Here is a 23895-nt window from a genome sequence, read left to right on the forward strand (position 1 = left end):
GGAGGAGATGCAGAGAACAACAATAACAAAAAGCACAATGCTCTTGGAAACATCTGTAAGGCAGAAATTTAGAGCCCAGCTATTAACATGCTGCGACAGATCTCAAGCGAAATAAAAAGAAATTAACTTGTTAAATATCTCTAAAGCGGGCATGTAAAAAGTATTGTTGTCTGTATGTAGATAGCTTGTGTAAACAGCCTTTTCCTCTTGGGGCTATGTCTCTGTAATTATGTATGATTTGCAAGAAGAATGCAGAGTGTGAGGAGTGAATATCTTCCAAATGTGTCCAAACTCTGACCAGGCAAAGGCTGTGATTTTAGCTCACTTCAGGGAGAGGAGAACAAGCCCATGCCTTTTGTTTATTCTCCTTGAGCTTTTTGTAACAATAGTACTTTTCACTGGAAATGATTCACCTGGCAAAGAAGATAAGAAACCCAAAAGAACCGCTGAACAAAAACATAGTGCTGGAAACTATCCTCTGAATTTAAGGCTTAGAGCCCTTCTGAAGCCGTAATCATATTCAGATCCTTCAGGCTTCCCTAATTACCGAGAGGAAGGACTATCATTCTTTTCTAAATGTAGTGTCAGCATTTGTTCCAAGCAACCAGCACAGAATTATCCGCAAACCTTCTCATGACCTATAAACCTGCAATTTGATATGCCTCATCCAATTTTTATTCTGTAACAAGTGATTTTTTTCCATAGATTTTTTATAGTAGAAACTCTTATATCCGCCAGGCAACACGTAACAAGATCCCATGGCTGGAGGCTGAAGATAGCTAAGTTTCAACTAGCAATAAGGTGTGCATTTTAACAGCGATTAATTAAGCACTGAAATAATTCCTTGGGGGATATGATGAATTCGCCACCACTTGAAGTCTCTGAACTTTGTCTTTCTAAATCTCATACAAAGTGTGATCTTGGTATAGGAATTTCAGGGAGGGGCAGTGTTTCAGTATTTCTTAACGTCAATGAGAAGACATTCCCACATCAAACTCTAATTATTTCTTTTTTTCTTTTTAATGCACATAATGAACTTCTTTCCTTCTTCCAATATCAACCAGTCCACTTCAGTGGAAATCAAGAGGCCATCACCAAATTATACCAGTAAATAAAGCCAAATGTTAAAAACCACGTATCAACTAAATTTGCAGATGCTTACTGGGCTGTAGAGTAGCATTTTGTCACACTGCTGCCTGTTCCTAACTGTTAGCAATGGCTTTTTTCACTGTCAATCTTTCCATCTCCGGAACAATACATTGCTATTGAAATATTTAATGAGTCACTTGTAAATATCCCACAGGAACAACAGGACATTTATGCTGCAAGCTGTATTTTAAAAATAACGATCTTTAAAAACAACAACAACAACAACACAAAAAACCCCAAACGTTTTCCCCTTCTTACTTTACAGAAGACTTTGTCTCTCTCTGCCTTTCCCTTTTCATTTCTCATCCACTCCTCACCATGGGGTTATGCAGAGGTGGCTATGAGGACGCCCAGGCTGAGACACTCTGTTTGCATTCTTCAGTCAATTTGAGTTGGCTCCTCTTTCCTGTGTGGGCTTGGCAACATGAAAAAGTGACCTTGTGGCAAACTTGGGTGTGACCTTCTAAAACAGAAACAGCTCTCAGCATGACTGCTGGGTCTCCTACTCTTACTCCATGGAAAATGTGAGGCAACTTATCCCATGTCCACTGGCAAACTGTGTTACGCTTATCTTAGTGTAGTAACATGCGTCTGCAGAGTTATCGCAGTGTGGCTAACACATGCTGTTGCCACATAGAATCACAGAATTTTGGGTTTGAGTTGGAAGGGACCTTAAAGATCATCTAGTTCCAACCCCCCTGCCCTGGGCAGGGACACCTTCCCCCAGCCCAGGGTGCTCCCAGCCCCGTGCAACCTGGCCTTGAACCCTTCCAGGGAGGGGGCACCCACAGCTTCTATGGGCAACCTGTGTCAGTGCCTCACCACCCTCACAGGGAAGAATTTCTTCCTTAGATCTAATTTAAATCTACTCTCTTTCAGTTTAAAACCATTACCCCTTGTCCTATCACTGGACTCCCTGATAAAGAGTCCCTCCCCATCTTCCTTGTAGGCCCCCTTTAAGTACTGGGAGGCTGCTAGCTTGAGCGGGTCCATGTCCTTCTTATGTTGGGGGCCTCAGAGCTAGTCATAGATTTCCAGGTGGGGTCTCACAAGAGCAGGATAAAGGGGGAGAATCACCTCCCTCGACCTGCTGGTCACGCTTCTTTTGATGCAGTCCAGGATACATCTGGCTTTCAGGCTATGAGTGCACATTTCTGTCTCATGTTGAGCTTCTCGTCAACAAACAGTCCCCAGTCCTTCTCCTCAGGGCTGTTCTCAATCCATTCTCCACACAGCATGTATTTGCACTTGGTCTTGTTGAACTTCATGATGTTCACACCGGCCTACCTCTCAAGCCTGGCTCCCCTGCCAGTAGCTTCTCCCAGAAGCTGTACTCACTTTTCTGATAGTGTTATGCCAGAACCAGATCTTTGCCATGTACCTTGGTGCTTCTGCTACTGCAGGATGGCAGCAGCACTGTGCATTTCTGCTGCTGCCGTGGCTTCCTGACTCTCTTGGTCTACATGGTCTTTCAGCAATGACAAGACAAAAGGAGCTTAAAGCTGGTCTTCAAAATTTCCCCATAACCTGATGCTATGATACTAATCAAAACACATAAACAGTGGTTAAGAAGGTAACTGTTGGGTGCTGCAGCTGTATGCACCATGATCACAGCTATCAGAAGACTTTAGGTGTGTGGATTCAAATGTCTCAGTTTTGGGACCAAACCAACCTCTGTTTTCCTAAGGATGACATTCAGTACAAGGATATTGAGAGTCAAGGTGAAACCTGAGTCAGAGGTTCTTGCAAAAGTGTCCTGACACACCAAAGAAAATCACAGAGCCTGCAGCACCGAACGTGAGCCAGGCTCAGCTCACAGAGCACCACTCTGTGTGAGCCTGGATGCTCCTCTGAACTGGGAAATATTCTCATTACCCGTCTCTGCCTGTGCAGGGAGTGGACCCAAAAAAGCACAAAGTATTGGGCTACGTTGCCAGTTAATTGTGTGCCCAAGTTTCCTTGCAAGTCTGGATTCACCCTCTGTTTATGCCACCAACAGCCAAGCCACCCCAGCCTGAGCTCACACAGCTCTGTGGTGGTGGCACTGGGCTTTTCAACGTGGTTTGCATGGGTTGGGTCAGGCCAGCCTTTGAGGTCATGGAGAGACCTTCCAGGCCTGGAAAGATAGTCTGGGTGTGAGGGAGGAAGACATGCATATTCCTGAAAAATCAGGATGAGGACCTTCCATGCTGTGCCACAGTTTGGACTAGTAACCACACTGATCTGGCTTCATTCGTAATCAGATAGAAAATTTACTTTTCCTCTGGTATGTGAGGTGTTAAGGGTTATACATATGCATTTGCCCTACCAGAGCAAAACCAGTTATGTTTGGGGGTTTTTTACTCAGGCTCTGGTGCTTCTGACAGCCTGAAATCAGCATGCAGGTGCTGGAGCAGGCTGGCTCACATCAGTATGCCACACAAACAGTTGCTATGACCCACTCCTTCCCACTCCCCAACCCACCCATGTACACTGCTTCACTCCTCATCAGAGCGCAGCAACAGAGATGAAGCAGCTGTGAAATACACCTGCCCTTCATCTGGAGCCCTACTCAATTACATGCCTTTAACTTGGCAATATAGAGTAGTTATGCTGTAATATAAATACATTTCTTTCCTTTACCCACAGCTCTGGATCAATCAGCAGCTTGAAACAGCAGGAGGGAAATGAAATAGTACCATAGGGGGAAAGAATGAGTTGAGGGTGTAATCAGACAACTAAACACCATTATGACATACTGTCCCACTCAGTGGGCCCACAGCTGCATTGGGCTGTGACCAAATCTATTAATAGGCCATGCAGAGCTCTTTGTAGTCCTAAGAGCAATGCTCCTCAAACTTTTGAGCCCTTGCTCCTTCTCTGCAACTTCAATAACTCCCTTGTTGTGCCCAGTTACAGTAGCTGACTCCTTGGAAAGGATGGAAAGGCTGACTCTAGTCTGTTCAGACTAGAAGACAGAAATCTTGCTCTTCATTTCTTGCCCAGATTAGAAGAGAGAAATAATGTGAAGACCATAAACTCAGCCTTAACATGGACAGGAGGTTGCCCATAGAGCATCTGGCTTGCTACAGGATTGATGACAAACATGAGGCACAAGGATTGGACTGGAAAGGGCACAGTTTGGTTTGTTGTTGCTGTGGAAAAGGACCTGCTGCATTCTGGGTCCAGGGTTTTGGTTGGAGCCTGAATTAGTTGGAGTTTTGGGATCATATGCCTCCTGTAAAGCAGCATGCACACCTACACGAGAAACCACCCTCTTAGTCCCTGTCTATAACTCTCTGGTGAAAAGACGGCACTTCCAAACTACAAATTATTTCCTTTTAAAGACATTTCAAGTTAAGGAGGATGATTTCTACCTCATTCAAGAGACACAGTATGGGGGAACAGGACAGATCAGATGTTTAGCAGGCTTAGAGACGGTATCTCCATATATCAGGGCACTGGGGACCCATTACTCTGTAAAGGTATCTGTAACACCCCTGGGCTGCTCCAGTCCCTTTCCCTTACCAAAGGCTGGTCTGCAGCTGGAGTCAGAAGCGAGTGTTGCAGCTCTATAATTAATCCTCATCTTCCCTGTGACCGAGGAAGGGACTTGAGGTCCCTGGGGACAGTGGATGTTTTCTGCAGGACATGACCCCAGAGAATTGGAGTCTGGTGAATGTCTGCAGCACTGTCTGAAACTCAGGGGTGAAACCGTGCTCGGTGGGAAAGAGCAGCAGCTCTGCGGGAGAGAAGTGCTCGAGGGAGAGGGTGTACCCAGGGAATAGCGGAGGAAGCATGTGTGAGGCAGCAGCTGCAGAAAGAGGCAGTGGGGAGGTGGTAAGCGCTTGGGAACGAACCCTGGAAACAAGGAAAAGCGAAACGCAGTGATGGAAGAAGAGGTGAAATGAGGGCTGTCGGTGGAAACAGCCTGGGGACAGTCCTGCATGGGGACGGGAGTGCTCTGGCCTGCACTGTCAGGGTGCTTCAGCCACCCCAGCCACTGCGGTTTGGGAAAACCTGAGTGCAGCCACCGGGCCTTGGTGGGGCACCTCTCCACCTCACCACGGGGCTGCCACCTAAGCCGTTGCGGGCTTGCTTGTGTGCATGCATTTATTTAATCGGATTACCTAAGCCAGGAGCCGAGTCACCCCAGCCGAGGAGCGTCAGTAAAGCCTTTCACACCTTGCAAGGTCTCCTCTCAGCCCACCGGCAGCGGCAGGGAGGGCTGGTTTGGGCACGCACACCCCAGGCTTGCCAGCCCTGCCTGAGGCTCCTTCCCCAGTCAATGGAGCAACAGTGGGGAGCAGCCGACCTGCAATGACTCAGCCCACCAAAGAGCAGAGCCGCCTTCCCCAGGCGCGTGTTCCCCTGCTCTGACTATAGGAAGAGCCTAAAGCAAAGACAGCCTTTAATTTAGGGAACCCAGCCAAAATCCAGAGAGGATGGATCTGGATAGCCATGGAGATAGAGGATATATACGGAAAAGTTAGCGCTGAGTAGCAGAGTGAGAGTAGGTGAGTTATCTCGGAGAGCACCAGAGCTGACTCTACGGTCTTCTGCACAATAAGCGCTGCTTCTCGCATAATTACAAATGCACAGGACGCAGGAACTGGTGTGTTGGCTGCGGCTCCCCACATTGCACATCTCAGTTCAGCTGCCTGGCACAACTAGCTTTTGGTATTAGTTTTAAGATAATGCTGGTGTGAAGTAGCGAATGACAAAATATTGCTGGAAAACTAACAAGATGTTAAACAACCACTGAGAAGCACATGTTAAAAATTCCTTTAGTGTATTAATTCTACATTACAATTTAGAGATAAGTAGATTTTCCAGGAACCCAAATAAATCAGCATCCAGAGTCTTATTCATAAGGCGTATCTGAAAAAATTTCAGCACTACTTAATATTTGTATACTTATTAGTTGGTGGAAAGCTTGATCATTTCTGTTTCCAGGACTAGATATACTGTTTTGGCACACTCTGTTAAGTTTTTGTAGTATATCCAACACAGGTATGATCTGGTCATTTCGGACTGAAAAAATATTTCTGAAGGCAGCAGCAAGCCTGCCTACAACCAAGTCGAGATTGGATTTCAAGAGAAGTTTTTTGTCCACTCTTCTCCTTGCAGCTGATAGTACTGGCAAACAGCACATTTGCAATATCGTGGTTTCTTTCTGGGCTGTTCCCTGTGTTTCCTACTGCAGATGAGTTCCCAAGGCAGAAGGGGCACACTGTAACAGCCTTTATATGGAAAGCATCATGAATAAATGTTTTATGCCATGGATTCAGTTTCCTATCAGGACCTGTATTAATAAAATCTATGTCCATTTGTTAGTGCGCTCCTCTTCAAATGAATGTTTTGTTTAGATGTATATTGAAAACTTATTTTTACAATGGCTTTCTTCTCTTTAATAGAATTTGACATGTTGGCTCTGGTGTAGCATGCAAGTTGTTTGTATAAAGCTTTGAAACATATTTCTGAATGGTGCTGTATAAATACTGCATGCATTGAATTGTACTATTTTATTGTGCAGCTAAAAGGTTTCCTGTTCTATACCATAATACGATTTGTTATTTTTCCAGCACACACATTAGCCTGCATTCAACTTCTGCACAAGGTAGAAGAACTCAAATTAAATTTACAAGCACACCTGAGCAAAGCTAGTTAGTTCTGGCCAGATCATGTTTCCATGATTAAATAATGCTGGCTATTATAACACATTGGAAGAAAATGCAGCTATAAATCCCTGCCTCAGTTTATTTCCAATACTTCATTGTACCATAGAAACTCAGTTAAACTTACTAGTAAGCAATAGGCTAGGCATGAGAGTGAGTCACGCTGAGCAGATGTGTTAGATGCTAACACTGAGGAGATAAGAGTAACAATGCTGCTCTCCCATGAGCTTTCCCCTCAAGGACCTTCCCATACTACACAAACATTAAGAAATCGATCTTCACTGCATCCCACCGCAGAGTTTATTAACTGAGGAAATTGGTTCCCAGAAAGATTTAGCAATTTGCTCAAGGCCAGGGAGTAGGTCCACAGCAAGGAGAAAGAGCTGGGGGACTGTGCTGGAGACCTTCACTTATTGCCATTTAATGTTTAACATTAACTTTTAATACTGAGTGCTGAAGGCATGACGGTGCCAGGTGTTCACCTTGTCAGTAGGAGATGGGCACTGGTTTCGGAGACTAGCGCACAACATGCCTACAGTGAGACGAGCCCTTGCAGAAGATGTTGGCCACCACCACATACCCCTGGGGACCTGTCAGTGTTGCAGGTCCCTGGTGGGGTGAGGAACTATCTCCTGCTTTCTTGTGGGGCTGCTTCAGGATGGGGATGAGAGGTCCATGGCTCCACCACTATCCTTTTTGAGACACATCAGTAGGTCTCCCAGGGGTCCAGGAAGAGCTCTTGGGGGCCCTGCCTACCCGCCTTAGGGAGCAGAGCTGGGGAGATCCTGGTCCCACAGTCATCCAGGTCACACTGCAGCTTGCAGACAGCTTTTTTTTTTTTGGTGGAAACAAGGGTGACAGGGCTATATGTGTTGTTGGTGCATCCCCAGCTCTGAGCTGAAGATATATAAGACATGGCCAGGATATACGTCTGAGACTGGGGACACCAGGGCAGCTCAACCCTGTCTAGAGTTCAAGGTTTTTACAGGTGGCTCTGACAGTTTTGCATTTTATTAAGATTTCTCATTTTCCAGTCACTTACAGTGTTGCCAAAATTTGACCATTTGGAGTAAAGTTTTCCAATCCAGGTGTTTGCCTCAGGCTGAATTATTTCAGATAGGGTGGGGGGGGGAGAATTTCATTTAGAGCTGTTCCTCATGGCCACCACTCAGGCTGAGAGAAAAGGCTTATATATAAAAAATGCTGTGATTTACGTACCCTTTGAAACTCTCAAGTGCTCTGTGGATGAAAAGATAGTTGCGTAAGGGAAAAGAAAACGGATCAGACAAGGGATTAGGCTCTATGGGGACAACTCACATTGATGGCTATCACGGAGATAGGGATGGAGGATCTGAATGGGGTCAACTGGCACAGTCAGGGTATCATGAATAAAACTGGGAAGACAAGCCCCAAAAACACAGACTTTACAGAATTGGACTGAATTGCTGAGATTAGGGAAAGTTTACTATGGGGCAAGTCCTAAGGGGTGAGGCAGAAGCAGGGGGTTAGGACAAGGGTAACCATTTAAAGTTTTGCACCAAAGAGAAGGCACTAGTCCATCACCTGGACTGGGTCTGTTCCTAAATTTCACCAGTCCTCTGCTGTCAGTGTTTATGTGTGAAACCACTTATGACAGTGTGTTTCATCTCCCACGTACTGTTGAAGCAGGCTCTCACCCTACAGGTGTGGTCCTTTAGCTGCCTCAGCAAATCTCAACACCGTGGTGTTTACCCTACAGATAAGTCATGCGGATGTCATGCAACCTTATTTAACTCCCTTTAATTTTGTCCTTAATTGCACACACATACTTGGGGTTTCTTCATGTATCTAAACTCCATCAGCCTCATACTGTGCACTAAAACACTCAGCTGACAAGTACCTATTCAATCTGTTATTTTCCAGTATATTCTTGATTTATACTACACCCTTTGAATCCTGAAATATTTTCTTCATGGGATTTTCTACAGTGCTCGGCACTGCGATACAAGACCTCCCAAACTATTAGTTGGTTCAATTTAACAAAACTTATTCGTGATGAGATATCACAATATTGTCATTTGACAAATGGGCAGCTAAGCCAGCACTGCAGCTGCCCAATTTGAACCCACAGGGACTTGATTTTTCAGAGCACTTACTATATGATATGATGCTGTGAATCACTGAAGAATGGCTGTCCCTGACTCAGCTGAGACAGAGGGCTCAGCGCTTCTGCAAACCAAACCACTGGGCTTGGAAGTCAGGCACCTAGAAAGTAAAAAACACACAATTACTGCCCATCTATGAAAAGCTTGGCTGAACAATATTTCCGAGCGCTCTGGAACAAAGGAGGAGGTAGGATCCAAGGATGTAATTTTGTACTTTCTCTTCCCCTCAGTCCCGTTCCTCCTTCACTTCTAGCTTTTGTAATAATATGAAGTAGAGATGCTGCCACAGCCACAGAGTAGGTCAAATTTGTGTACTGAAGGAAGGATCTGTGTGGGAAAATACTGTCTGATCAGACAGTACAAACCATGTCTGCATAATACATGTGCGCATGGGGGCTGGCTTAAGGTGTCAAAAGTAATTTTAAATTAGCATTTTCTAGCATTCATGTGCTTGTTCTGCCAAGTTAATTAGTATTTCTTCAAAGACACGTTTTTATTTGTTTTGGAATAAAGCGTATTTATTCTAATTCTGTGTAAGAAATAGCCAGTTCTGTTTCCCTTACAAAATATTTTTGCAAATAGTAGGGTGCCCTTCTCTTGACATTCCTCACCAACTTGAGTTCAGCATTTGAAGATGATAAATGCGCATCAAGCTCAGCATTTCTACCACTACCTACCTGCTTTGGCTCTTGTTTAATTAGAATTTCAGCAATGTGCTGGTTCGTGGCAGATAACCTCCTCTCCCTCTCTGGGTTGCAAGTGCCTGTGAGTGTGTGTGCCCGTGTAGGGGGTGCATTTCTCATCTCCTCAGCATTTATTACATTCCTCTTTCTCTACCTCCTCTGCAGCAATAAATCAATGCTACTTGTTATTGTCTACTCCTTGGGCAGCGTCTCAGGGGGAGAGAGAGGCTCTCCTGGCTATAATGTTGTATGTTTTATCAAAAGCCAAAAAAAAAAAAAGTAAAGAACTGAAGTATACCAAAGTCTTATCTTTGCAGATTTTGAGAGGAAGGACCCTATCCTGGTCATGCCAACTGCATCACCCATCAAGAGACACGCTTTGCCCCACGCAGGCTGCAGTTACCAAGCTCAGTCTTACACCCCCTGTACAGGCAGGAGAGGGCAGTGTGTCAGTGGGGCAATGTTTCGGTTTCCATCACGGGAAGGAAAATTTAGGACTTCTGGTGTTATGGACTATTGCCTGCCCACAGGCAGTACCACGGCTGAGATGCTGCACTCCTGTACATGTGTTGAGATGGATACGCATTTCTTGCACTTCTGCAGCGGGTTAATAGCAAGTGAGTCCCTAAAAATGGGTTGCGGATGGAGGAAAATGTAGCCTGATTATTGTTTACTCTAACAAGAGCAAAGGCACAAACCCTGGTGCCTGGAGACGCTGTAGATGTGGTGCCGAGGGACATGGTTTAGCGGTGGACTTGGCAGCGTCAGGTTAACAGTTAGACTTGGTGATCTTAAAGGTCCTTTCCAACCTAAGCGATTCTATGATTCTAAATAAAGAGCAGCATCACAGCGGGTCTGTGGCTTACAGCAACTCCCTGGAGAAACTTTGCCCAGAAAGCCTTTGCCTTCTCAATTGTTGCCTGCTTTCTAACCACAGCAAACTGCTTTCCTCTGCACAGGCTTCCTGATTTTCTACAGGAAAAAAAAAGCCTTCCCAAATATCTAGCCCAACAAACAGGAATTAGACATTCCCCCTCCCCACCAAGAACACCCTGAAGAGATGGGGTGAAGAAACGATGAGAAAAGAAATTGGTGAGGTGGAGGAGGAGCAGGTGAGAAAGGCAGAAGGGAGCCTTCTGGCATAGAGGTGTTTGGCTGGTCCAAGCCCAGAAGCACGAAAAATTACCTGGCACACCTGCTTAGGCATCCAGCAGCAAATTAAATAAGCAGGTTTAAAGTCGGGGTTGCATCGGGGAGTTTTTCATCCTTAACCCCTTCTGATGTTAAGTGGGGTAACTCATCTGGGAACCTTCATGCAGAAGTTACTGAAGAGTATTTGCAGGCAGATTCTCAGAGTCTAAGACGCAGAAAAAGGCCCACTGACATATTAGCATGTTTTTAATGTGGCTTTGTAGACATATTTTACATTTTCTTTCTGCAGTGGCAAAAGGGGGAGAGTTGGATCCCCCCAAGCAAGAAATGTACTTTATCAACTCAGTTTGTCAGCAACGGCACTGGTAAAAGCGTGCACACACATGCACCTCTTTCTCTACGTCTTCCCTAAACTTTGCCTAGGTTTTTATTAACATGGCTGCCTCGAGCTACTGACAAGTGCTGCCTGTAACATGAGATGTGCAGAGTATGAAAAAACCCACCAACTTCAATACAAGCTCAGATTCCTTCTCCTGCTTTGATTTTTACCATTTCTTACTAGAAGGCTTTCCCTGTCCCCTACCCTGGTTTTCAAGGGGATGTGCATACGTCATGATGAATTTTTCAGATCCTTCAGGGAAGATGATGTCCTTGCATCAGACTGCATTCAGGCACAGCCCCCTCTCAGTGCCAGCAGACGCACAGCTCGTGCGGCAGAGAGGCAAGCCTGACATGCATAAACGATCCGTTTTTTTTCACGCGGCTTTTTGAGGCTCCAAAATACATGTGATGACAAGCAGATGAAAAGGTATTACATGCAGAAAGGGGAAGGGTTTGCCTCTGCTCGTTTGCTCCCCTTCCCTAGAAAAGGTCCCCCCCAGCCTTCAGGCAGTGGTTGGGGGGTGGACTCTGGACTTGCATTGGGATAGACATCAGATGAGTTTACAAATACAACACAGCCTTTGAGGGAGGGCTCTGGTTCAAGTGCTCTCCTTGCTCCATGGCATGGTGGAGGCGGGGGTGGGAAACGGAGAACCTGGTACAGAAATGACGGGAGAGTAGCTTGAGGACAACTGGGTTTAGCTTGGGAGAAAATGGGTTCTGAGGATGGTGGGGCCACCACTGAGAAGGAGAGGTCCTCGTAGCACAGCTCTGTCCTCTCCTGCCTGTCCACATCCTTGAAACCCGCCTGGTTTGGGGAACTGGTGATTTCTTTTCCCGCCGAGCGCTGTACTGCAGTTTGGCTTATCTCTGACTGAAGGAATCCACCAAGACAAGCTACTGTTTAAGACAGAATGAATCATCCACAGCCTTGCTGTCTTTCCATGTCTAATTTTTCCACAACTCTCTCACTTGCTGATTATAATTGCCCTTTAATTGCTTGTATAATTTCAATTACATAACAAGTAAGCTGTACAGTAGCTGCCAAAAGTATCTGTTAAGTTAGTCTGGTTTTGCTGTTGTTTTTTTTTGTTTTGTTTTCTTTTTTTTTTTTTTTAATATTAATTGAGTTTAAATAATTCCACAGCTGTTATTACCATAGCCCTGAGAGAGCAGTGGGTTCATTCAATGGATGGATTTTCTCTGCGTACTGTCTCCTTACTTTGGGCACATATTCACCGGTTTCCTCTGTAGAGATCGTTATTTAGATCTGGTAATGCTGACCACAGATCCTTAATGTGGACAAAAGGATTTCATAGTTTATACAATCAAATGCTGTAGGGATATCCAGCAGTGTGAATGCAGGCAACAGCCAAGAGCAGACCATTCATCACTGTCACTAGCGCCGTTTCTGTTTTACATGCCAGCTAGATGCTGAACTGGAAAAAGTCCAGAATCCTTGCAGGGTTAAGATGGAGATAGGACCAGCCCTTCTCAGGGGCTTTTATCTTGTCCAAGATAGAAGATCAGATACTGGGTTATACTGAGAGAATTTGCTAGCATAAAGTAACAAATTATAAGTATAAGCTTTAGGTAGAGGTTAGATGTCTTTTCTGGAAGAAAGTGTGAATGGTCTCATGTGAGGTTACTTTGACTTTTTTTTTCCCTGGACAAAATAGAAAGGGACAATGACAATGGACAGTCTCATTGGAGGCTGTTCTGAGCTTCTGTTGTGTAGACGGGTGGAACTGGGAGGTAGATAGTATTGACTTATTGGTCAATAAGTAGTCTGTATGGAGGCTTCTTTCCTGAAATGTCACATTAGATAATTTTCTCACAGAAGCCGGCTGACAGTGATATGTAATAGAGATGTTCAAGACCAACAAGACCATACATGGCTCAGAATAATGCAGCAGGTGTAATTAAGAAATCCTGTGATTCAACCTGTGTGGATCGCTTTCAGAATGAATAGGTTTAGAATAAGGTATACAAAAGTGAGCATGTTTTAAATCATCAAGCAAGGAATCTTTGTCTGTAGTAGCTTTTTTAATCTTGTTTTGCATTCATGCTTGTTTGTTTTCTTTAAGGAGTATATATTCTCATTGCTTGGTAAATACTAAATTACATCTCTTAAATAAAGTATGGCTCCTTTAAACTACATTTTGTTCTTTTTGTTAATGTTAAGCAGAAGCGTAAGAGGTACTAGAGGATACACAGCATGGGATGCCCCTGATTTAAATAGTCATGGAGTTTTAACATATGTTTATTTGGAAATAAAACTTTTATCATTTTTATTAGAGCAGGAGGTGGTGGGTGATCCACCCCTTTTTTATTATTATTCAGTTTATGTCAGATTCTACTCCCATAGAAAGTGGAATTAAATGAAAAGCGAAAAGGACAGAATTCCTAAACTATATTTATTTAAAATGGATGCATTTATGAAAATAAGGCAATTTAATTGATCACCTCACCTGGATTTTCAAGATTTTAGATTAATATAGCTCAACTTCTCACCCCAGAGACTAGAAGAGGGAAACAAGTTCTCCTGGTTCTCCAACTCTTAAATACACTCTCAGCTGGAAGTGAATAAGATATTGGACTGAACTTCATCCATCTGTCAAATATCCATGGTCATTTTATCTGGACTGCAGATTAACTGTCCCATGGATATAGAGACATGAGGTGGCTCGGTGTGGTGTGGTCTATGGGTTCAGGTGCAGTGCCATGTGAAGACAGCATTAGGATTTTAAGGTCAGGGAAGGTTCAGGAGCTGTATAATTGTGTTTGCACAGTGCTGAGCCTAAGCTAATAAGCTCTGTGGGGCTCAGCCTGGCTCCCTGCAGAGCTGCCCAAGTGTCCCGTGCCATATGCTCCGGTGTTCTGGAGCACACACTTTGGCTAACAGCTTTTACTCTTACCATCATAATTATTATGATCCAGAACGTCCTCACTGCAGTACCACAGATAACGTGAAGGATACTTGAGCTGAACAAACAAAGCAAACAGTTTTGCTTCAAAATCCGGTTGAGCACACCCACAGATTCTGCTTAGTCGATGACTTTCACAAATTCAGTGGCTTTTGCCTTTCCTCAAAACTTGATAAGTGAACTTAGAATGTTTAGTACAAAAAATATTTTTTCATTATAACCCAAATTGTTTGATTAAATGTAGCAAATTTAGTCTTCAACGTATGTTCATCACAACTTTAGATAGGCTCCTTTTTAAAATAAACCAAATTCCAATTTAAAGGAAAAAATACTTCCACTTGCATTATTTTTCTTTTTCTTTTTTTTTTTTTTTTTTTCCACAGGCAGGTTCTGAATTTGCAGTAATTCCTAGAGATCATGTTTTTCTGTATCTACCAATGTTTTGTACAATTATACTGGCCACTTTTATTCTTCTGGCTTCTTTGGGTTTAGGTTATCATGACAACCATGGAATTTTTATGATGGGATCTATATGGAGACTAGAGAAAATAAAAGGAAAATAAAAGGAATAATAAAAAATTTCAGTGTCAGAATTTTCTGTGCTTGCACCCTACACGACCATCATCAGAATCCATTTCTGTTTCACTAATGATCCTTTCCTGGAGGGAATGTGTGATTATCTGACCTCTCTGACATATCCTCTCTCTCCCTCTCTTCAGTGACTAGAGGATTTGGGAATGGTCAGAAATACTGTAAACATCAACGATTCCAGTTTCCCTCAGGAAATGGAAACAAAAGCAAACCCATCCAAACATTTTGAACTCTCTTGAAAGTCTTGCAGAAGTAGCAGAAAGTTTGGGGAGGAGTTTCTTAATCTGTCTGAATCAGGACTCTCTTGCTCACATTAATCAGGAAAGGAAAAAAGCAACTTTTTGCTAATTTGGGTAGGACTTTGATGATAATTGGCTGAGAGAGATTAAAGTGGTACAACATGAAATAACAGAAACTAAAATTAATGGAGCTCTAAATGGGAAAGCATTGTGCAGGGACCCCACATATGGTTCAAATTCAGCGCTTCCTCTGTATCTGACAGCATGCTCACAGTAAGAATGTTTCTGAGGAACCACTACTGCACCCACCATGAAAGCACGGGGAAGAAAACCTCACCCCACAGTGTCTGTTCACCATTCTTTCTCCTCCCATGGTGACTCTTTGTGGTTTTATTTGTGCTCTCAATTAAACACAGGTCTGAGTTTGCTCTCATAAACAGACTTGTCCATCAGTCATGGTTTAAACCTCAAGGCCAGCACTGGAAGGTCAGCTTACTTGGAGGCAGTTGAGATAGATATACTCCATGAGGTCAGTTAAGTTGCTCACACATAGATACCAAGAGCCATCTGAGATGCCGTGAGATAGCTGAGGTATTTGGGCTGGGCTGACAGATACGGCACAGTATCTATAGGAGGCACATGTCCACCTGGAGAAGCAACTGGAAGCCAACCATACTATTGCAAGACAACTCCAATGGCCAGTGTTTTGGAAACTGTAGCATACACTTAGTGACTACAGATGAACCATGTGTCTAAGCTCCCAATGTAGTCAGCAGAAATCTAGTCAGTGCAGTCATCGGCGCCTGGAGAGATTTACACAGAACCAAATGCTGAGGTGCAACTCAGTTGCCTAAACATAGGTATCAATTTTCTTTGGAGATATTCCCCTGTATTTAAGGTATTCACACAGGGCTGGCAGATATGATTCAAAAGCTAGTAGGAGATTAATAGGCTCTAGGAGGAGCAGCTAGACACCAGGTAGGATACTCAAGCCAACCAGCACCCATGTTTTGCCAACCAAATATCCACGTCTAAAGACAGGCACATGTTCTGTGGACTGAACAACAGGTGATTCAAGTTTAAAACCAGTCTGACAGCAAAACCCTCAAACTTGGCTATTCCTGTGTTACCTGTGGTGACATTTCAGCACACAGTGTGAATGAAAAACATGTGAGTTGTAACGCTCGTGAGTTAACCTGTTGCCAAGTTCATTCTTCAGCTTGTAGACAGAAGCTACAATTCCTGATTAGCCTATGCCAAGCATTGACCAACAGGTTGGCCTTGCCAGAGCTCTGAGTAAGCAGAGTATATCACTTAATAAAAACCTGGCAGGAACTGGGCCAGATGCAAACCTTGTTGAAATGGTGAACTCATGCCTAAGTATTAAACTGTCTCTAATTTCTTTTTTTTTCCATTGCACATAATTTCTTCAATCGGCATGAATAATGAGTTATCCTCCTTGCTTGAGCCTGCAATGAGTCTGTCTTTTTCATAGCTATGCTTAATTGTTGCCAGGGTTCCCTGTAGTAGCATTAGCCTGTTTAATATTACATTGCATGAGAAAATTAAATGATCAATATCAGGTTAAGAGTACTCAGTTGTTCTTTCTTTGCTTTTGTAATTACTGGTGTGACGAGAAAATAATTACTATGTTGAGCTTGTTGTTATTCTCATTGTCCTCTGTTGGTGATTTTGTTGTTTGGCTACGGACATGTCTTATTTCAATTGTCTATAATATTGTTGTCTTGGAAGGAAATAGAAAGGAAAGGGGAAGGGAAAGGAAGTAAGAGAAATTAAAGGCTGATCTAAGATTAACATAGTGTTTACTCTGGCTCTTGGCAAGGTCTGTTTGTAAAAGGAGATTCCCAAAGCAAAAATCATCTAGAGCGGATTCATTTAAAGTGACACTGTCAACTTAAATATCACATTTCAGGATTTTTTTTTTGTTACATGTTGTTATAAGTAACACCCAAACCAATTATATCCCGCTAATGCCATTGGAACACCTCAGGTTATTACAGTTGACAGATTAGAGAAAAAGTACTTCTCTGTATTTTTTGGTTTGCTTTTAATGCAATTGATAGCACTCTGCCCATGATCACCAACACCAAGCTTACATACAAAAAGGTTCATGTAAATTTGGGCCATGTCCAAATCTTCTGCAGTTTCTTATTGAAGTGAACTAATCAATAGCTGATTTTTTTTTTTTTTTAATTTTATCACTTCCCTGTCTGTGTATTAGGGCTCTTTCCTGTTGTTTATATAGATTTTTGAGAGGATAACAGGAGAGAAAACCCACCACCAATGGATTTAGAAAAAGGATTTTTAAAACCAGCAGGGGAAGTAGAAAAACAGAAATCCCCATCAGACCTCTGCAGGGACCAGGTACCCTCAGGGTCCTTGCTTTCACCCATTCAGAGACAAGCCAGTCCCTAGCGAAAAAATGCCTGCTGCCTTCAGAAGCTGGTGAGGGTAGGCTGATAAAGAGATCCCTTTAACTGTGATGCCTACGAGTCACTAGTGTCAGTGTTAAGACATCCTGGGAGAAATAGGGAAACAAAACTGGTTATTCATTGCCTTTGTTTAGCTGCCTTCGGAGGTTTCAAGGGAGCTGAATACAAAGACACTGTGGCATATGCCAACTGTTGACTCTATCAAATAATAAAGCAATCCCAGTGGGTATTAAGAAGCATGGAATCATTCTAATGAGTCTGGCAAAATCTCATTAGGATGAACAGCAGGTGATGACAAAATATTTGCTCTGTATGCAAATGACTTGTTTCCTTCTCCATCCACGCGCGGTTGCATGAGTGCTTGGAATAGGAGCTGTCAGATAATTACTCACTGGAATAAAGCACTGTATATATGGTGGTTGCATTTCAAATGCATTAGTGGAAAAAATGGGAAAAATGTTGGAAAAGAGCTGTGCCTTTAAGGCAAGAGCCCCTGTGCATCACCAAACTCTCAGCCTCTTACCTGCCCTGCAGACAGTTTTGTTGGGCATCCAGACAATCCAGCTATCTTTCCAGAAATATCTTCAAAGCAAGGACAGATGGCTGCAGGTTGTTAAAACTTCTCCAGGAGCCGTGAGTATAGAAGGCATGATGGAAGGGGGGCAGGGGGTGCGCTGAATAATGAAAACTAGAGAAAACATGGCAGTTCCTGTTGACAGAGGTAGGTTATCTGCATAGAACTGAGTCTGATCTGTCCTTCTAGTTCAAAACAACTCTACTAATCAAATAGAAAATATCCAGCTGCAGGCTCAGATATTGCTGTCTGCGTAGTAAATCACTGCTTTGCCCTCTTCTGCTGCCGTAACATCAGGCTATGTAGCCCTTGACATCCGTTCAGTTCCTGATGGTGTTTCTGGCATAGCACGCTCTCATTCTCTCCAGTGTATCATTAATAACGCTTCATACATTTGTTTTTAATCATGTTGGTATTTATTTATTGCTGCAGTCCCGTTCCTACTCCTCATACATGTCAGAGGCAAAATTCTTGCGTAGGGGAGATGGAAGTCCCCCAAGAGCCCCATTCTTCTGTGTGTGCTGGAGGAGAGGAGGACAAGGGAGTTGAGTCAAAGGACATTCCACATTAAATAACCCAAGCCATGCAAACACAAGTGTTCCTGCAGATCTTCTCTCCAGTGCCTGGCAGTCACATACCTTCGCTATACTTTCCCCATGTAATTGTGGTTTGCTCTCAGAAAAGGAGTCAGGAATGCATTTGAAGCCTCCCTTCTAAAAAAACTCCTAGGATCCCCAGGGTCATTCAAAACTTCCCACTGAAAGACAAAGGACTGTGTCTACGATGACCCTGTGTTCCCACCATGCTCATTGACTTGAACCTGGAGACGGTTTGCCACAGGCTCTCCATCAGAGAGGGAATTTAGTAAGCTGATTGAAAGAAAGATCCTTTTTGCTTTCCTGTTAAAGTCCTATACAGATGGGGTAAAAATACACTAAAGAGAATAAATTTGTCTCCTTCACCATACAGCGACCTGCATCCCAAATCCTATGAATATTAAGGAAAGGTGTCCAGTCCCTTAAATTGCTCCCTCCACAGAAGAAAAAAAAATGATTTCATTAGATGAGGTTTTGTGTTCCAAAGATATCAAATGAGTTATTATCTGATTTTAGTAATAGTGATTATTTAAAATTATTAATAATATTATTAAATGTTAATAATATTATGGGCTTTTTAGTTTGTAAATATTTATCAAAAGTGTTTTTCATCCAAGTGCTTTGTCAGGTAAAGTCAATATCATAATTTCTTCTTTCATAAGTTTGGGAAGTCTAGAAGGGTCACCAAACAGGTCAGCAAGAAAACTGGAAAGCAATGCCTAGTCGTCCTGATTCCCAGATCAACACTTCGTGAGCACAGGAGCACTGTGGATCACTGTGCCATTTCTGTGGGTCTGGGACCTACAGCTTCTCCTGTGACTGGAGGTTTTTAGGTATAAGTGGGACAAATATCACCTGGGGTAGTGTAGGGTGTGTTTGACTCACTGAGCATGGGTACTGGCAGCATCATCTCTTGAGATCCAGACCTCTAGCCTAGGATTTGATGACTGATGTATCCTACATGGTATTCATCTTACATTTAATAGTTGTATCAACTTGAGGTCTGCAATCGAAGTGCTGCCAAAATGACAGTGGGCCAAGAATTACATTAAGCATTAAAATGCAGGCTCGTCGGGGTTTGCAGGGCAGTGAGGCTTGTTCTCACGGTTGGGTTACACACTCCGAGGTAGCATGTTCCAACCCAAACTGACAGCAGCTCACAGGGGCCACAGCCTTCTGGTTCTGCTTAGCAGGTTTTGCTGACCAGCAAAAAGTGACGGAAATCCCAAGCCCTCAAAAAACAGTAGCTCTTAAGCAATTACTTTTTTTTTTTTTTTTTTTTTTTTTTTTTTTCTCCCTTTCTTTTGCTACCCAACTACCGAAACAACTGTGTGTTTGCTTAGTGAGATACTGCAATAAGGAAACTGTGGACAGCAATGGCAGTGACTCATTTCAAGCTAGAAATGTCACCTGATGTTACTGGTGGTCTGTATCAGCTGACCAATGGTCATGCACATGGTGATCCCAGATACATATTGCTCAGAAAATAATCCTATAGACCCCTCCCAAGCACAGTATGGGTAAGAATGCACCAGGTTTGTCTCCCTCTACCCAAAGCAGTCCTTCACCGTTCCAAACAGCCTTTGTGTCCTCACACTCATGTTCTGACAGCATCCCTCCAGGCATGAGATGTTTGTTTGTTTGTGGGCATTCTGCAAAAACATCACTCAGGTAAGCTGAGGTGCAACCATCAAGGTATCTCACACACTTCATACTGAAAAAGACAGCAAGCAGAAAGAAGGATTTGTCTCTCAGGATCATAGCAAGACCATGTGGGCTTCAGAGGAGATCCAAGACCAAGCAGCACAGTCAGGAGAGTACAAGCCCTAAGCAGTATGAGCAGGAGTCAGTATAAGCTGCTTGGCTTGGGCAACAGTCCTTGCCTTTTTTTTTTTTTTTTTTTTTTTTTTTTTTTTTTTCCCATCAGTACAGCTGTAGTCTTACAGAGATTATGAGGACAATTTACTCATGTGGAGGCATCTATTGCTATCTGAGATGCCAAAACATAGCCTGTATGTCTTTCACCTGTTTCTTCTAAAGGGAAAAGTTGCACATTTGTAAGGTAATAAGACCTCTGTAGTATCTGACAGGCTGCAGAGATCTCTTGGGTACCCTCAGAGATCTGAAATGGCACTACAAGTCCATGTTTAAAGAATGAGACCCATTATGTGTCTGTGCTTCAAGGTGGTCCAGTTGCTCAAGCTCTCATTTGACTTTTTGCAGCCTGAACTGAGCTCTGTGCTTTTGTTGCTGAGTGAGTTTGCAGTTAACAGCAGCAAGCACATATCCCCTGCAGTCTCAAAGGTGTCTGTAGAGCAAGCATACCACGAAGTAGTGATAAATCCCTCTGGCTAGTCCTGTTGTTCCCATAGGCCAACAGGAGTACTGCTCTCCTCTGAAGTCCTTTGAGAATTAACGTATTGTTAACACACTGGTCAAAGTAAAAAGAGCCTGTAATTGGACAGCCTTTTGTTTTTGGCTTGGAGAGAATAGAGAAGTCCTATGCATTCATGTCTTTCTACTCATAAGGAGTAGTCTTGGTAAAGCTGGGGGAGGAGAGAGCTACTCTTTGATTTCTTTATCTTCAGTCTCTCACCTCTGAAAACCCAGAGCACTTCACTTTTCTCTTCCTTTTCCTCCAGTCCCAGCCACAGCCTGTAATTTCCTGACCTGTTGTTCCCATCCCCACCTGCCCTTCTCAACATGGCTTCAGCACTTGTCTTGATTTTCTCAATCCTACCTCTGCTGTACCACCCCCTCCCAAACCTCTTTAACTTTATTCTTCCATTCACTTCCTACTCTTTCCAACCTTGGATGTCTCAGACCCTTAAAGTTAGAGTCTTCATATCTTCTGCAGCTCCTGATGTCCATCCTTCTATCTCCACCCTGTACCTATCTTTGAAGGACTCCATTGTTGCTCTCTCCTTGGTCAAAGTAGACAAGTGACACATTTCCCCTCTAACTGAATTTCCCAGGGATAGAAATCCACCTGGCCAGGTCTAGAGAAAAAGAAAACTTGTCTAGGTGGAAAATGGTGATGCTAATCTGGGGATAAGAAGTGCTATATCAAGATTTAGTCATCATTATGTGTTTGTTCAGATGAGATTCTAGGAAGTCGGGACTGTGTTGGAACAACTCCACAGCCATCTTTCTGTGGACAAATTGCACTGCTGTCACCAACATAGTGTTTGTGGGCAGCAAAATGTAAGTCATAAGTCACAACCGAGTAGGCAAGAAAAGGTTCTTTAGAAGAGAATAGCAGATAAACAGATGAACACAAGCAATTTTTTTTTCCTAACTTTTTTTCTTTCATTTCTCAGCGTCATGCTGACTTTGTTCTTCAAATGTCTGACAAATGTCCTTTCACTTTTACTTTATGTAGCTCAGAAGGCAGATTATTCTTCTTTCCTGTTTTTCTCCTTTCTCTTCCTCTTTGCATAATAAATCAAAGTGGTAACCACTGGCTTATGTAAGTATTTTGTGGACTCTGGAACCAAGATTCATCCTGTCTTTCAGCCCATGATGAGGCACTTAAGCCAGCAGTCTAATTGCCCTTAGATACCCCCAGTAATCACTGGAGGAGGACAGGTACTTTGGGGAGTTCTGGGAGCACTTTGTCTCAGGCTGAAACACCCTTTGGATGTGTTTATGTCACTCTTCTCCCAGACCCAAATCTACCCGAGGCCAAATGTACAAGGTGCATTTTGTTGCATGGTGCTTTTCCCCCGACCAAGATCTTTTTCAGCAGATCCAGAACTGTCAATGAGGCTGGACAACAGGTAGCTTCACACTCTGTAAATGTCGGTACTTTTTGACACGTCCATTTTTCAGGTGCTTGGGATTTTTAGAAGCAGCTGTATCTCTCTATCTACACTTGTTACCAGGGACAAACCAAGAGGAAATCAGGAACCTGGAGGCATTGTTATACTTGTGAAGGTAGTGCTGTACTTCCTAGTATGTGCACAAAGTTTTTGTACTGAGCTGTGCATGTCCACTCCTTCATTAGGACAAAATTTGCTGGCCATCCATAGGACACTGTTTATTTCTTCCTGGACAATAAAGCATCAGAGATATCTTTGAAGACTTCAGCTTCAATACAACTTAATAAAAATTCAGATTTTCACCTTGATGTAGAGTTAAAAGGTTCCCACCTGAGCTGAAGGAATAGTTGAGTTTTATTTTTTTACCCACTGATTTCCACTGTCTCCAGAGAAGACAGAAAATCGAACTGTTTGCTATATAATTGCTAACCTTACAGTACCACACAATTTTTAGCAACATTGGGAACAATAACTCACCAGGTTGTGTTCTGTAAGGGAGAAGTATAACTCCAGGTCTTGTATAACTTATACTTATGCAAACTTCAGCAAGATTTTTCTTCCATTAATTATAGAAGAACAAAGCATCTACTCTTTCATAGTAAAAAAATCACCTCTTCCTGGAATCTCAAGTCTAAGGTGTTTTTACTGTGAAAAAGAGCTTCATGGTAATGATAGCAGAATATCAGGTTACTAACTCTGTATAACAGTCCTCTGTTTGGCTTCTGTCTACTTCTTAACAACATTTAGTGAAAAGCTGAATGCCTTCCAGAGACACCTTTAATTCACATGTTAAGAATGTTTATGCGTCTCAAGTGGTCAAATTAAATTGTATCAAATGAACCGTATGGGCTTGATGTAGGTTCTAAGGCCCTGTTTAAACTGTTGTGTGTTCGTGAAACAATTAAAGCTGAATAAACATTGCCAAAAGAATTTCAGAGAGGATTAGTTCAAATGTTTAGCTAAACTAATTTCTGCCACGGTTGGTTTCCATGGGCATTCGTTTGATCTGGCAGAAATGCTCTTTCCTTAAACATTTAACCAAAGTCTTATTGTAAGAGTTGCATTTGTTCTGTCAGGGAAGGCAAATAACAATTTTGCCTCCCATGTTCCCATGCCTCCCATTACAACTGAACGACTCCATATTATACTTCTTGGATAGTAGGTGTCCAGCAGCCAAGCCAGGAACTAAACACAAATTAAGACACAGTGTTTGGAGTGTAGTTACTCAAGAAGGCATTGAATTTGTTACTGATGGTAAATTATTTGTCTGGGTCTTAAAAATAGTAATTCTGTATACATCAACCATTCTTATGGGCCAAAATAGCCTAGGCTCAAACACCTCAACTTTAGACTTTTCAAACTAGACATGACTGGAGTCATGACACCTCTAGTCAACCCTTTGACATTACACCAGGTTTTGAGGTCAACAAGGATAAGCAAGTCTTCCAAGCTGGTCTGCTGAACTGATTCATCTGTCCACACAAACCCCATCTTCACTCCACTATCCAAAGTCTTCAGGAAAGCCTTG

This window comes from Tyto alba, unplaced genomic scaffold (genome assembly GCF_018691265.1).
Source record: "Tyto alba isolate M040663 unplaced genomic scaffold, T.alba_DEE_v4.0 Super-Scaffold_45, whole genome shotgun sequence".
Classification (NCBI taxonomy): Eukaryota; Metazoa; Chordata; class Aves; order Strigiformes; family Tytonidae; genus Tyto; species Tyto alba.